Genomic DNA, 16,264 nt, shown 5'->3' on the forward strand with positions numbered 1-16,264 from the left:
GACGCCTGGAATACTGCAGAAAGTAACTCCACCTCCTGACTCCTCATAGTTTGCCCACCATCTACAAGGCATAAGTCAGTAGTATGATGGAATACTCCCCACTTGCCTGGATGAAGCCAGCCCCAACAACACACAAGAAGCTTGACACCATCCAGGACAAAGCAGCCCACTTGACTGTCACTAGATCTGCAAACATTCACTCCCTCTACCACCGATGCTCAGTAGCAGCAGTGTGTACCATCTACAAGATGCAATGCAGAAATTCACCAAAGTATCTTCCAAACCCACGACCACTTCCATCTAGAAGGACAAGGGCCGCAAATATGTGTGAACAGCACCACCTTCAAGTTCCGCTTCAAGCCCCTCATCATCCTGACTTGGAAGTATATCAGTGTTCTTTCATTGTCAGTGGGTCAAAATCCCAGGATTCTCTCCCATTGGTATTGTGGGTCAACCCACAGCAGGTGGACTGCAGCAGTTGAGAAGGCAGCTCACCACCACCTTCTCAAGGGCAACTGGAGATGGGCAATAAATTCTGCACAGCCAGCGATGCCCACATCCACAAATGAATTTTAAAAATTGCAACCCAATGTGATGCAGCTTCTGTAATGATTTAATATACCCATATACAAGTTATTTACATGGTTTGCTATGCCATTTCAGAGGGCATTTAAGAGTTAACTACATTGCTGCAAACCTGATAACACATGTAGGCCAAAAAGAATAATGACAACATATTTCTTCCCCTGGTCCCCTAATGGCCTTCAGGGGAGAAAGTCTACCCTTAGACAATCTTCTTTACATGTAGCCCTGGACCTGCCTCAATGTAGCTGTACTCTTTGCTGCTCTCTGAAATTACTTACCAGCCACTCATTTCTAGATAGCTCAATACTACCCACTCCATTTAGTAATGATCAATCAGTTCTAGCCTCATCTGAAATGCTCAAGGCTCAAAATTGAATTCAGAGAAATGATATTCATTTTTCCTCAGCTATGATGAAAACTAAAATTGATCCAGTTAGACTGTTTCCTCAATTGGTATTGGCTAAGGGGAGAAGACTGAGCAATTCTTAATCTTCATTTATTCATGCCACAGGATCTTTCATACTCTTGTGGATATTTCACTTGAGTGGAGATATCAAATCCTGTCCATTACATACAAGGCACAAGCCAAAAGTGGGATGGAATAGTCCCCAGTTGTCTGGATGGGTACAGCTCCAACAATATTCAAGAAGCTCAGTAGCATCCTGAACAAAGCAGCCTACTTGATTGGTACCAGATCCATTCTGTCCACTATTTGCTCAGTAGAAATAGTGTGTGCCGTCTACAAGATACACTGCAGACATCTGTCAAACCTTCTTGAGACAGCACCTCCCAAACCCATGACCCAGAAGGACAGGGGAAACGGATAGATGGGAATACCGTCACCTGCAAGTTCCCCTTCAAGCCACACACCATCCTGACTCAGAAATATACTGCTGTTCATTAGTGTCACTGGATCAAAATCCTGGAATCCCCTCCTAAAAGTATTATAGGTGTTACCTGCGTCACAGTGATTGCAGTGACCCAAGAAAGCAGCTCACCATCAAATGACACAGGAGCAGATATTAGGCCATTCAGCCCATCATTTCCCAAGGGTAATAAGTACTGGCCTAAGCAACAATGTCCACAGCCCATGAATGTTTTATAAAAAACTTTCTCCTAGGTTCAACAGCATTAGCACCATTGAAAGCCCCTGTCAGCAACATCTTAAGGGTCAGTGTTGGCAAAAAACTTTACAGATAGAGCCACACAATTGCTACTATTACTAAAGCAGGTTAGGTGCTGAGTATTCTGGGACAGGTAAATTACGTAATGTCTTCAGAAAGCCTTTCCACCACTTGCTACAAGATGCAAATCACATGGATAATAGATAACTTCCCACTTGCCCAGTTGAATGTAGTTCTTATTACACTTGAAGCTCTTCACATCCAGGATGCAGCCTGCTTGATTAACAGCATATTCACCCTCCGTCAACCACCAGCCCATCATGACTGCAACTCCCCAAGTCTTCTGTTACAGCACCTTCCAGACTTCTGACTACACAGAAGAAAATGGGCTGTAGTTGTGAGGGAATACTCCTATGTCCCAACCGCAACTACAGCCACATTTCTTCACTGTCCCTGAGTTAAACTCCATGCTGAACCACAATGTGAATGAAGTTGTGCCACACAGACATTAATGGTTCGACAATACAACATAACAGCACCTTCTCAGGGGCCATCAGGGATGGGTAATAAATGTTGGCCTTGCAAGAAATATAGAAAAACACAGAAAATAGAAGGAGTAGGCCATCTGGTGTATCAATTCTGCTCTGCCATTCAGAGACCACAGCTGATCTGATAATCCTTAATTCCCACTTTCTCGCCTTTTCCCCATAACTCTTGTAGATTAAAAATCTGTCCATCTCATCCTTGAATTTAATTGACCCAGCCTCAACAGCCCACTGTAATGAAGAATTTCACAGATGGTCTTGTGAATGAATAAAATCAATTAAAAACATCAATTTTGTGGTAGCTTAGAGTGAATAGATTCTCCTACTGCCAGTGCCATTCCGAAAGTCAAAATACACTCCCACACCTAATATGAGTTTTAAATATCCAAAGTGTGTAATAAAGAGATTATATGACCATCAAGATGATTCATCTGTTACGCAGTAAGCAATTATAAAATCAATTTGTTTCATTGGAAAAAAAATCCCCTAATGATTGTTTTGTGTTACATTCGAAGTGCTTTAAATAAACTTACCCAACAAAACTGCTCCCTTAGAAACTGAACAAGGTTGATAAAAACATTTTGTATCAGTTAAACTAAATGCTGCCGTGGGAAAGTTTACCACTGTTAGGGCCAAAAGAGGCCGTTTTCAAACTGTTTTGACAGGATTCTGAGATCTTAACGTCGAGAGGCCCGCAAGCCGATTTAAAACAAATAATGCTGTGGCCAAAGTGCAATATGTGAGAAAGAAAACTGTAAAGTTCAGCAAGGGAAGTGTACTAACAAATTGGATCTTGATGCTTATTTACTGTACTTCCATTTAATTACATTAGAGGAAATAATTTTGAACACTGACATCAACAGCAACCTTTCCGAATGCTGGGCGGAGTATTTCTGACCTTTTACTGGGAGCTTTGGAATCATGGGTGCCGTGAAAAGAATCAGACAATCCCATTCATCACAACTCCCCAGTGCTGTCCCATCTCCAGTCTGGAGTGGGTTGCCATGGAAAGCAGCAGCTTGCTCCCCAGAAACAGACGGTCAATTGTTCCAACTGAGGCCCAATCAAGGTCCATTACCGCCCTTTCACAGAACTTTCTCCTGGTCAGTCAGGCCCCTCGCTCAGTCCAAAGGCTGGCAGCCATTTGGAGGCAGCCTTCCGCCTAAAGCCATTGGAGATTGCTCTCAATCCCCAGTTTTGGAGCAATGGCACCAGCCCATGGTTGTGCCTGTTAATATGTCCTACTCAAAATTGATCATCCTTCAATTTTGGTCCTTCCAATTTTTAAGATGATGCTTCACAGCTATCAAAGAGCCCCTCCAGTTTGAGGTGCTTGCATGCTCATTGACCTACCTTAGCAGTCTTCATCTCTCCTCGTGAAGCTGCCTGCTGTCCAGTGATGCAGGCCCTCTCCTTGGGCCTCCTGCCTGTGGTCCTGTACCTGGATCTCATGAACATGGAGGCTATTGATTGGCCTCATGCAAGCCCATGACACCATGTGGACACCAGTGGGACTGTGGAATGGTTCCAACTCTTGATTATGCCTGAAATTGGGAAGATTCCTACAGTTTTCCTGGTCACTGTGTGATGTTGTTACCTACTAATACAGCAACAAGCACAATATTACGCCTGCCAATGTGGCTTGATTGTTTTACAGTCACACACCCCAGAAAATTATCAATTGCCCTGCGTGTTTAGTAGCAGCATCCATATTCTGTTGCATTCCCTGTTCTACATAGCTCCTTTGTATTTCTGCTTGTGGGTGGGGTCTGCAAGTAAACAATGGCTCTTGTTGGAGCTCTGTTAATTGCGCAGACGTAGCATAAATTGGCTATTAGTGCTGGGAATAGTCCAAGGAGCAATCAGGACTGTTCCTGTGTAATAACTAGCAGACTCAGAGGCAGAGGGCGGCTGGGAGCGGAACTTGGCTCTTGACTTTTGTCAGCGACCACTGATTGCATTCCCTGAATTCACAATGATAGAATGTGCAGTTCACGCATAGCTATCATTATCAATGCTACGACAGCAGCTCCACAGATTGAGAGCTGCAATATACAGTAGTCTGCCTTGTCTGGATTCCCAGTGTTTGCAAATCTGACTCAGTAAGCAATGACACAGGGGCTTTAATAACAATATTGGTGTCCAGTACAAATCTCTAGCTGTGGTAGAGGTATGAGCAGCAGCAGGGGAGTGGCACTGGTAATTCAGATCACAGAATAGCAGCAATTTACAGCATAAACAGAGGCTGTTTTGCCCATTGTGTCTGTCTGGCTCTTTGGAAGAACAACCACACTCAGTACCAAATCCCTGTGTAGCTATTTAATCCCAAATCTTCTACTGTCTGTCCAGACTATTATATTGAAATTAGAGCCTTGAATTATTAGCCGGTGGTGAGTGTTAACTGATAGCGAAATGTGGCTGAATCTAAAATGAAGAATCCACCGGGGGCTGGTGCAAGACTGGCTTGGTGAGGGAGTGGCAGAAACTTGGGCAACATCAGGAAGAGAGTAACAACTGCTGGTAACTAATGAGATGAGGATGCCGAGCTGGAAGTACGGATCAATAAGAAAGGACAAAATCAGGAAGTGGCTTGTCAGGGGGTCAATGAAGATTGTGGGAAGATCAAAGAAGGTAGCTAAGAGATTAAAATGGGACAACCAAATTATACAGTGAGAGAGGATTCTGTTGACATGAATGATGGAAGCGGGACTACAAGACATGGGAGCAGAAATAACCCATTCAACCCACAAAGTGTGCTCCACTATTCAATGACATCATGGGCGATCTGATAATGCACAACTTCCTTCCTTTTCCCTATAATCTGTGATTCCTTAGCTGATTAAAAATCAATCTACCTTAGGCTTGAATACACTTAACCACGTAGCCTCGAGAATGCTCTGTGATAAAGAATTACACACATTTACTGTCCTCTGAGAGGGTAAATTCCTCCTCATCTATATCTTCAATAGTTGAACCTAGTTATTCCCGGAGTAGGCCTAGACCCTCCCAAAAGGGAAAATAACTTCACAGCATCTACCCTGTAGAGTCATATAGAAGCACAGAAAATAGATGCTGAAGTAGGCTAGGCAGCCCTTTGACCCTGGACCACCATTCAATGCGATCATGTCTGATCTCACAATCTCAGTATCCCATTCCTGCTTTCTCTCCATACCCCTTGATCCCGTCAGCCACAAGGACCATGTCCAACTCCCTCGTGGGTATATCCAATGAACTGGCCCCAATAATTTCCTCAGGGAGAGAATTCTGCAGGTTCACAACCCTCTGAGTGAAGATATTCTTCCTCAACTCAGTCATGAATGGCTTACCCACTTATTCTTACACTGTGAGTTCCCTAAGAATCTTTTACATTTCAATAAGTTTGCTTCTCTTTCTTCTTAATTCCAATTAAGTACAGGCCCAACTATTCAATCTCTTCTCAAAAGACAATCCTGGCACATGCAGAATCAACAGAGTGAATCTTCTTTGGACTGATGCCTGTGCACCTTCCTGTCCATAGTATTCCAGTTGTCATCTGTGTACTTGTATAGTTTTAGCATAACTTCCCTATCTTTATCATCCATTCCCTTCAATATGAAGGCAAACACTGCATTTGCCTTCCCTATTACCCACTGAACATGGATACTAGCTTTTACAACTTACGCACAAGGATTCCCAAATCCTTCTAGGTTTCTGCAGTCTTTCTCTATTTAAATAATCAGCTCCTTCATTCTTCCTGCTCGAGTGCGAACCTCTCATTTTCCTACTTGACGTTTTGTCTCTTAGATTTTTTTGCCCACTCACTTAAACTGTCTACATCCCTCAGCAGCTTCTTTGAATCATCCTCATGACTTGCCTTCCTACCAATTTTTGTGTTATCTGCAAGCTTGACTGTAGTACATTCACTTTCCTCCACCAAGTCATTACTATATGTTATAAATGATTGTGGAAAGAAATGGGAGGAAGAAAGAGAATTAGAAGAAGGAAAAGAAGAAGACAAAGATTTTTGCTATTGATTGATTTGTCATTGGGAATAACTTTCCCTAATTTATCAAAACCTCTCAGCATCTTGCTCAGTTTCTCCTTAACCTTCCCTGTCCCAAAAAGAACAAACCTAAATTTTCCAACCTCTTCCCATAACTGAAGCCCGTCATATTCCGTTGCACCTTTTTGTCATGATGCTTCATGGCAATGTGAATTTTCATGCCTGGGTCAGAAATACAGAGTTCAGGCATCTACCTATTCCACAAACGCTCCTGGGAGAAAGTGCACTAGGAATAGGAATTCTTTAAAATTAAAACAAAATAAAGACTACAAATACTTGAAATCTGAAACAAACTTAAACAGAAACTGCTGGATAAACTCAGCAGGTTGGTGAAGGAAAAAAATGGAGTCAACATTTCAAGTCAAGTGACCTTTCCTCAGAATTAGAAGCAGCTAGGCAAAGGTGGGATTTAATCTGATGATGGGGACTGGAGGGAAAAAGGAGCGACGCAGATAGGTAGGAGTGGAGCCCAGAGAGAGAGAGAGAGTGAGAGAGAGAGACAGACAGACAGAGAAAACAGGATTGGTGGACAAAGGGATTGTTGGTAATGGCCAGGGAAGAAGAGAAGATAGATAGGTGATAGTGGGGACTGTGAGTAGTTGAAAATGGGTTGGCTGTGCTGAAGTCAACCAATTTCAGGACAAGACTTAGGGGTGGGGGAGAGGTAATGAACATGGAGAGAATGTTCACGCTCTGAAATTGTTGAACTTGGTGTTGAGTGTTGAAGGCTGGAAGGTATCTAAGTGGAAGACAACGTGTTGTTCCTGCAACTGCACTGACGCTTCCTGGAGCACTGCAGCAGACCTTAGACAGAGATGCTTGCATGGGAGCACAGTGGAGAGGTGCAATGGCAGAGAATAGAGTGGTGTGTTGCAATGACAGGGATCACAGTGGTATGTTGCAATGGCAGGGATCACAGTGGTGTGTTGCAATGGCAGGGCACAGTGGTGTGTTGCAATAACAGGCACCTGAAAGCTTGGAGTCATTTTTATGGACAGCATGTAAGTGGTCCCCCCAGTATAAAAGAGACCACATTGTGAGCAGTGAATACAGTAGACTAGATTGAGTAGACTGCAGATAAGTCAATGCTTCACCTGGAGGGTATGTCTGGGGCCTTGGGTAGTGAGGAGGGAGGTAGCAAATGGCAGGTGTTACACCTGCAATTGCCTGGGAAAGTGCTGTAGGCGTGGGTGGGTAGGCATTGGGAGTGAGAGAGGAGTGGGCTGGGGTGTTTCGGGGGAATGGTTCATGTGGAAGGTTTACAAGGGAGGGGAGGGGAATATGGGTCTGGTGGTGGCATCCTACCTGAGGTGGCAGAAATGGTGGCTACTGATCCTCTGGATGTGGGTGCCTGTGGGATGGTAGGTGAGGACAAGGGGGACCCAATTGCTATAGTGAGATGGAAGGGAAGGGGTTAGGGTAGAATATGCATGCAGGAAACATGACGTAACCCCATTCCCACTCCCTAGAAAATGGTAGATGTCATGTTCAGGGGCAAGACTTCCAACTCTGCGGACTTCACCAGGATGGACAGTCACACCATCACTGCAAAAATACAGAAGTTGCTGGCAAAACTCAACAGGTCTGGCAGCATCTGTGAAGAAAAAAATCTGAGTTAACATTTCGCACAGGGCAACCTATCGTCAGAACAGTTCTGAAGAAGGGTCACCGGACCCAAACGTTAACTCTGATTTTTTTCCTTCACAGATGCTGCCAGACCTGCTGAGCTTCTCCAGCAACTTCTGTTTTTGTTCCAGATTCACAGCATCCGCAGTTCTTTCAGTTTTTATTGCAAAAATCCAAGCCTACGTCTGCATCCTCCTCCCACTCTGTGTGATAATTCCAGATGTGTTCCTGAGCAGCAAGGTCAACTAGCCACTCCATTCATCACGTCTCAGTACAGGGCCATTTACTCTCCCAGAACAAAGGTGTAAGGTATGAATCTTCATCCCCATATATGGACAGTGATACAATTATAGTTTTCTGTCTCTTGTCCCATGGGATCTCAACAAGAGTAGGCAGTTAGGATGCACACAGTATAGTTTTTCAAAAGGGACAAAACACACTGGGTACACCCTGCATGGCACAACATCAGGGTCAATAAAAGCTGGGATTATCAAGTATGGGAAATTGCTCTGGCAGTGATCTTGATATAAAACAGCTCAAGATTACCTTGAGAATTAACACATATTCATGCATTTTTAGCATGACTGTGTCCAATCAAAGAGGTGGTTTGTTTGGCAAAGGAATTGGAAGCATGTTCTGGGTATGTTGAGGCAATAAACACGTACAGTCCTTGATATATTCAACACAACCATTACTCAGCTGCTTTTCAGGCAGATAAATCTTCTGCCTCATGGTCAGGTTCATCACTTTCCATTGGATGCTGTTGCATTCTCTGACGCTATCATTTTGTAGGCCAAAGCTGTGCTGAGCATTGCAGGTTAGAAGAAGGACTGAGATCTTGGTCAACCTGGACTGCAGCACTTCGGTTTCTGAAGTGCTTTTCCAACGACAAGCTGCATTTATATAGCATCTTTGAAGCAGTTAAAAAGGTTATTTGGAGGAACCTAAATACATTGAGGTGCTGGTGACATACTTGGTTAAAAGCAGCATGGGACATATTGAACATTTTCGAGCATTATGCAGTGGTTTTGCGAGCCATGGCCATAGTTTTGGTCAATCAACGGCCAATTGTGTAGCGTCTGTGACCTTTCAAATATTGCTGGCATTGTTAACTGCAATAAAATGAAAGAATATAGAATTATTTTCCCATCTTTGCATGCCAGAGAACATTCACACAGGAGTTACTCCTCTAGCCCAAGAACCAAGTAGCAATGGGGTGAAGGTTATGTTTGGCCATATTAGTACAGTCAATAATGCTGTGTACTCTAGGGAACCCTGTTGCATAGTAGAAATGAAGGACTCCTTCCAGTCGTTGGCTGCCTTCCAAAAGGTTCTCTCATGAATTCACTGGCTCTAGCAAACAACTCATTAGTGACCTGCACTACACATGATGGTTCAAAGATTTAGGAATTCCCCTTTGGTGCCAGTTTCAAGCCTGCACATCAAGTTCAGTGCAGCTGCCTCAGTCACAACCACTAACTGAGCCATTTACATTCAGGAACTGATTCCTAGATATCTCCATATCGTGTGCACAAGTGTATGGTCCCTGTTGTGATTATTAAACTTCCAATATTTGCTGATTGAAGAGTCATATCCTGCACACATCAACTGAAACCTAAGGGACAGGTTGTAATGATGAATCTATACTGTGTGTGCACCTCCCGGGCTTGCATCCTCTGATCCCCCTCCTTCTCTCCAAAAAACCCAGTGTGCACTGAAATAACTCCATGAAGTCTGTCATCCCTTCAACCACAAAATCCATCTCATATCAGCACATGAACGTTGCTTGCTGAGCAAAAAGGCAGAAGCTATTTCTAGAAACTGTGAAGAAGATCCTGTAAGGTTTCTAGCTTTGCTGTGCCCAACAAATACTGAGGCAATGATGCAGAAACATCAACCCGCAAACTAATACTCTTAAAAACAACAAATGAGAAAGGACCTTCCTGAGAGGAAGTGGAGTTCCTTGCACTTCTTTGGGGCAGTAATCTCAGCAGTGCAGTTCCGATGCTCCATTTTTACAATGAGAATCCCCCTTTGTTTGCTTCAAGATCAGCAAATTAAGGATCCCAGAATCCAAATTCAAATCCAACACCCAGTTCCTGGCAGACACCCTGTTACAGTACTGAGGGAGTGCCGAACTGTTAAGGCGTTGTATTTTGGATGTGACATTATACTTCAGCCCCAGCATCAGCTGGTTGTAAATGGTGGCCACTGTGAGAAGAACAGCGGGGGAGGTATTCCCAGTGCCATGATTGATATTTATGCCTCGACAACAAACATGGGATTGTCTGGCCAGTATCACATTGCAGTTTGTGGGAGTTTGTTCCATCTGCCAATTGGCTGCTGCATTTCAAAATGCACTTCATTGACGTACGAGATTCTGGGATATTCCCTGCTCATGAAAAGAGCTACGTAAATGCAAGACTTTCCCCTCTACAATAACATCACCATCGTCTTACCAGACTGCAGGGGTGCTCTCTCATTAGACAGATGACTGGTGATGGTCACCACATCTCAAGTAAGGGACAGAGAGTGAAGGAGAGTCCTTCGGGGTGACCTCAGCTTATGTGGGAATTGAACCCATGCTGTTGGCATCAGTCTGCATAGCAAACTGGGCTAACTAGCCTCCCTTCTTTATGACTGAATATTTTGTCAAACTCTGCACTTCATTATGTGAAGATTTATGGTACTGAGCAGAACTTGCTGGAAATACGATATTGGCTTTAAAGAAATATTATTCTAAGTGATTATGGTGAATGCTTGTTCTAGTTCGTGATACGGTTTTTGAAGCAGGTTCCTGTTTTATAGATATGATATATATGACTACATCGATGACAAATGATTGGTGTTGGTGTATTTTAGTTACATCGAGAATCCCTGTTGCTGTGGCAACATGCACTTTTCCTTGCAACTTGTAATGTTGAACTATAGTCTTCAACTACCTTTCCATCACACAGATGGCCAACAATCTCTCCAGTTCTTATTGTCTGCCAGTGGTTTTTCATGTTGATATCTACCTGCTTGTCTATGATATGTTTGGCACCATTGCAAATGTATCTTCCTAGACTGTTAAGTCCTGGGATGGGGTCAAATCTGGTTCTTCTGGCTCAGAGGCAAGGATGCTACACACTGTGCCACATGGTTTCCATGAAAGAGGATAACAAGACAGTAATTTTACACCAAATTCCCAGCCTCTGCACCAGAACAGGAAGTAGGTGGGTGATGTCATCAAAATGTGCCTGCAACAGGAAGTTGACTTCTACCCTGCCCACACATGGTGTGTCGCTGTTGTCATCATTGTCCCCACTCACTGCCCCATTGAATGCTTGGCTCAGCTCGCTGCCCTGGTAGATGCCTCACTCGCCATGCTACTCCACACTTGTCTCAGCTCACTGTCCTGTTGGGTGCTCATAGAATCAAAAATAGGAGCAGGAGGAGCCATTCGGTCCTTCAAGCATGCTCTGCCATTCAATAGGATCATGGCTGATTTCTGTCCCATCATCATATTCCTGCTTCCTCTCCAGTCGCCTTGATGTCTTTAATAGCTAAAGATTTATCAAACTATTCCTTGAATACACTCAGCAACTGAGTTTCTACAGCTTCTGTGATACAGAATTCCATAGGTTGACTGCCTCTGAGTGAAGAAATGCTTCATTTTCTCAGTCCTAAATTGGGTACTCTGTATTCTGTAGCCATGTCCCTGGTTCCAGACTCTCGAAATGGGTGAAATGTCTGTTCTGCATCTAGACTATCTAGCCCTATTGGAATTTTATATGTTTCAATCAGATCCTCTTTGATTCTTCTAAACCCTCATCAATACAGGCCACGACAAACCAGATTTTCCTCAATCAGCAGTCCTGCGGTGTCCAGAGAACCTTCGCTGTGCTCCATTTATGGCAAGTGTATCCTCCCTTAAGTAGGAGGACCAAAACTTCACATAAACTGCATATTATACTTCAGATATTGTCTCATCAACACCCAGTGTAACTGCAGGAAGGTGGTCCTCCTCCTGAACTCAAATCCTCTTTCGATGAAGGTCAACATACCATTTCCCCTCCTAATTGCTTGCTGCCTCTGCTTGTCCACTCTCATTAACTGGTGTGCGAGGACACCTAGATACCACTGTACATCCACATTTCCCAAATTGTACTCTGACTTTCTGTTTTTAACTGTGTAAACCTTCATATTTATCCACTTATACTGCATCTGTTCAACCGACACTTGCTATCTTGCTTGGGAGCTTGATGCAGTTAGGATTGGAGTATCAAGAATGAGACAGGTTCTCATAGAAACCTATAAGGTTCCAACAGGACCACACAGGAAGGATGATCCAAGAGTCCTGAACCGAGGTCACAGTCTACAGATGCAGGTTAGACCATTTAGGACTGAGAATAGGAGATATCTCTTAAATGAGAGAGTGGAATTCTCTGCCACAAAAAGTGGGTGGGGCCAAAACATTGAATGTTTTCAAGGAGTTAAATATAGATCTTAGGGCTAAGGAGATCAAAGGGTATGGATAGGAAGCAGGTACAGGGTCGTGACCATATTGAATAGCAGAGCCAGCTCAAAGGGCCAAATGTCCTACTCCTGATTCCATTTTCTACGTTCCCAAGTTTGGTGCTTGACTCGCCATCCTGCTTGTGTGCTTGGCTGCTGCCCTGTGGGCTGGTCTTGTGAAAACATACAACACAACAGAGAAACCTTTGAGAAAGAACACTTTTCATTGGTTCTGCAGTTGTTAAAATATCTATGAATTAAGCAGCATTATGGATGGTCCTGATTTTTGATACTGCTATTTCTGGTAGTGAAGTCACCTGCACTGATAGTCTGGACAGTGAGTGCACTACCCCCCAGCCCCTGAGTTCAGGTGTGGTGGCACACTCAGCTGTAATTTTATTATAAAGACTTGTTGGGCATCACAAGTCCTAAAGTGATGTGTTAACTTGAAGAAATCTGAATTCCAAAAAGCTGAATTTATTATCTATGACACTCAGCATTCTATCAGGTTGTTTTTTTCTCCATCCCTTCTAACCGTCCACTCTCCGATGCTGAACGCTCTGTACTCAGTAAAGGCCTCAGCTTTATCCCTCTGTGACTCCACCTTAATGAATTCCAGGCACGACTTGACGCCGAACTGTTCTTCCGCCGTCTTCGCCTTCATGCTCATTTCTTTGGACAAGAGTCCTCTCCCCACCCCACAGGCCCCTTTGCCCAACTCCAACACACTCCCTCCACCTGGACCCTTCTCTCCCGCCTTTTACCTGCACTCGATCTTTTCATTGAGAACTGTCAACGTGACATTAGTCACCTCAATTTCACTGCCCCCTCAACAAATCCAACCTATCTCCCTCCAAACTGACTGCACTCTGTGTGCTCAGGTCTAACTCTGACTTTGTCATCAAGCCTGCTGATGAGGGTGGTGCTGTTGTAGCCTGGCGTACTGACCTCTACCTTGCAGAGGCTGAGCGCCAACTCTCAGATACCTCCTCCTACCTTCCCCTGGACCATGACCCCACCGTGGCATATCAGGCCATTGTATCCACTATGGTTACAGATCTCATTTCATCCAGTGATCTCCCCCCATCCGCTTCCAAGCTAATAGTCCCCCAACCCCGCACAGCTCGCATATACTTCCTGCCAAAAACCCACAAACAGGACTGTCCAGGTAGACGCAGTGTTTCAGCCTGCTCATGCCCCACAGAACTCATCTCTTCCTACCTTGACTCAGTCTGCTCACCCCTGGTCCAATCCCTACCCCCATACATCCATGATTCATCTGACGCCTTACACTGGTTTCAAAACTTCCAGTTTACCGGCTCCAGCCACCTCCTCTTTACCATGGATGTGCAATCCCCTTACACATCCATTCCCCACCAGGAGGGTCTCAGGGCTCACCGCTTCTTCCTGGAGCAAAGAACTGAACCATCCCCACCCACCACCACCCTCCTCCGCTTGGCCGAGCTTGTCGTCACCCTCAACAACTTCTCTTTCAACTCCTCTCATTTTCTTCAGGTCAAAGGGGTTGCCATGGGTACCTGCATGGGCCCAAGTTAAGCCTGTCTCTTCGTGAGGTACGTGGAACATTCCTTGTTCCAGTCCTATTCTGACCCCCACCCAAAACTTCTTCAATTTTGCCTCCAATTTCCACCCTGCCCTCACTTTCACCTGGTCTATCTCTGACTCCTCCCTTCCCTTCCTCGACATTTCTGTTTCCATTTCTGGGGATAGACTGGCCACTGATATCCATTACAAACTCACTGAATCCCACAGCTACCTGGACTATACATCCTCATACTCCTCTTCCTGTAATGACTCCATCCCACTCTCTCAGTTCCTCCATCTCTGTTGCATATGCTCAGATGAGGCCAAGTTCGACAAGGGAACCTCCGAAATATCCACATTCTTTCTCAACCGAGGATTCCCCAGCTCCGTTGCCGACAGGGCCCTCAATCGGGTCCGACCCATCTCCCGCACTTCTGCCCTCACCCCTTCTCTTCCCTCCCGCAACAGTGATAGGGTTCCTGTTATCCTCACCTACCACCCCACCAGCATCCACATCCAGGAGATCATCAGATGCCATTTCCGCCACCTCCAGCAAGTTGCCACCACCAGACACATATTCCCCTCCCCGCCCCTGTCTGCCTTCTGCAAGGACTGTTCCCTCCAGGACACCCTGGTCCACACTTCCTTCACCCCCAACACCTCCCCACAGCCCTACGGCACCTTTCCCTGTAACTGGCGAAGGTGCAACACCTGCCCATTTACCTCCTCCCTCCCCAGCATCCAAGGGCCCAACATACTTTCCAGGTGAAGCAACATTTCACCTGCGCTTCCCAGAATCTAGTCCACTGCAGCTGCTGCTCACAGTGTGGTCTCCTCTACAATGGGGAAATGAAGCATAGACTTGGTGATCGCTTCACAGAACGTCTACATTCTGCTCGTAAAAAAGACTCTGACCTACCTGTTGCCTGCCACTTCAATGCACCACCCTGTTCCCTGGCCAACATCTCTGTCTCTGGCTTGCTACAGTGTTCCAGTGAAGCCCAGCGTAAGCTGGATAAACAACACCTCATTTTCCACTTGAGGACCCTACAGCCCTCTGAACTCAATACTGAGTTTAATCATTTTAGGGCCTAAACTCTCCCATGTCCCAGCCCCCTACCCCACACTCCAGGCCTTGTTATCACATAGCCTGCCACTACACATCCCCTGTTGTTAGTCACTAACAGTCCCTATTAACAACTATTCACCCTCCCAGCCTGATCTCAGAAACTCCTTTGTTTGTCCACTTGTCTTTCTCTCTCTTTGGGCCCTATCCTATTGTTTAATCCCTACCCCACCCACCTCTCTATTTTCTGCATATAAACTGACATTTTCCCAGCCACCATCAGTTCTGAGGAAAGGTCACCGGACCCAAAACGTTAACTCTGTTTTCTCCTCCACAGATGCTGCCAGACCTGCTGAGCTTTTCCAGCAACTTTGTTTTTGTTCCTGATTTACAGCATCCGCAGTTCTTTTGGTTTTTTTTCTCCTTCTCCAGTCTCTGTTGCCTTTCGCGTTCAGTGATGACACAGAATGATGAACAACCGTGGAAGAGATATTAGGAGATGTGATTTCTGCTACAACACAAGAATGAGAGATGATTGTGACTTATGCGGCGGTTACAAAGAAAGGCAAGGTTTTTGGATCCGGAAGGGGAGGAAATTGCTTCGGAAAGATCATAAACTGGAACTGATGAGTTTGACAAGATCAAACTGTGCAATTTGTCAGATGCCACTATACATCCACATTTCCCAAAACAAATCATAAACTAAAAAGGATAGGCAGGGATATTTGCACCCAGCTGATGGGAGAATATGTGAGTTAAGAAGAGAGAACCATCACATGTCTGGATTGATGTAAATGACATGAAGTAAACTGTCAGAATTCATGCTACTGTGTTGTTTTGATCATGGAAAGACTGGCAAATCCATTTCCTAAGAAGGAGAGATATGCAAAGGATTTTATCACAATATTCTTCTTTTATACCAACCCAGAAGTGATACTTGGAAGGATTCCAAAAGATCCGTTGTAACAACAATGATTGTTGGGAACTAGGACATTCTCAACTAGTCAGTTTGGTCAAATCCCAAGTTGATCCCATTTCAACTGAACTGAATTAAAAAAAATCGAGTCTGGATTTCCGAGAAAGGTTCATTTTGGAAGTTAATTAACAAACCATTAAAATATCACATTTTTGGACACTGAATTTTCCAAAGGAATTGAAGGGAAGTGGGATTGGTTTCTGACTAAATGCAGGAAGAATTGAAGAATTTCTTTTTCCCACTAAAGTTTGATATTTG

At 44.6% G+C, this 16,264-nt stretch overlaps 1 protein-coding gene across 18 annotated transcripts in view; it reads right to left on the reverse strand.

Annotated features, from left to right (window-relative positions):
* The window catches only part of znf385c (zinc finger protein 385C), a 430,141-nt gene that overhangs the window by 132,094 nt on the left and 281,783 nt on the right, over positions 1-16,264 (reverse strand). The window contains exon 1 of one of the 18 annotated variants that reach the window (XM_048560956.2): positions 3,608-3,670. The exons of the other annotated variants lie outside the window; for them this stretch is intronic. The gene's annotated coding sequence lies outside the window, so the exon portion shown is untranslated. Of the gene's footprint in view, positions 1-3,607; positions 3,671-16,264 lie in introns of those variants that run through there. 18 annotated transcript variants of the gene reach the window in all.

This window comes from Stegostoma tigrinum, chromosome 31 (assembly GCF_030684315.1).
Source record: "Stegostoma tigrinum isolate sSteTig4 chromosome 31, sSteTig4.hap1, whole genome shotgun sequence".
Classification (NCBI taxonomy): domain Eukaryota; kingdom Metazoa; phylum Chordata; class Chondrichthyes; order Orectolobiformes; family Stegostomatidae; genus Stegostoma; species Stegostoma tigrinum.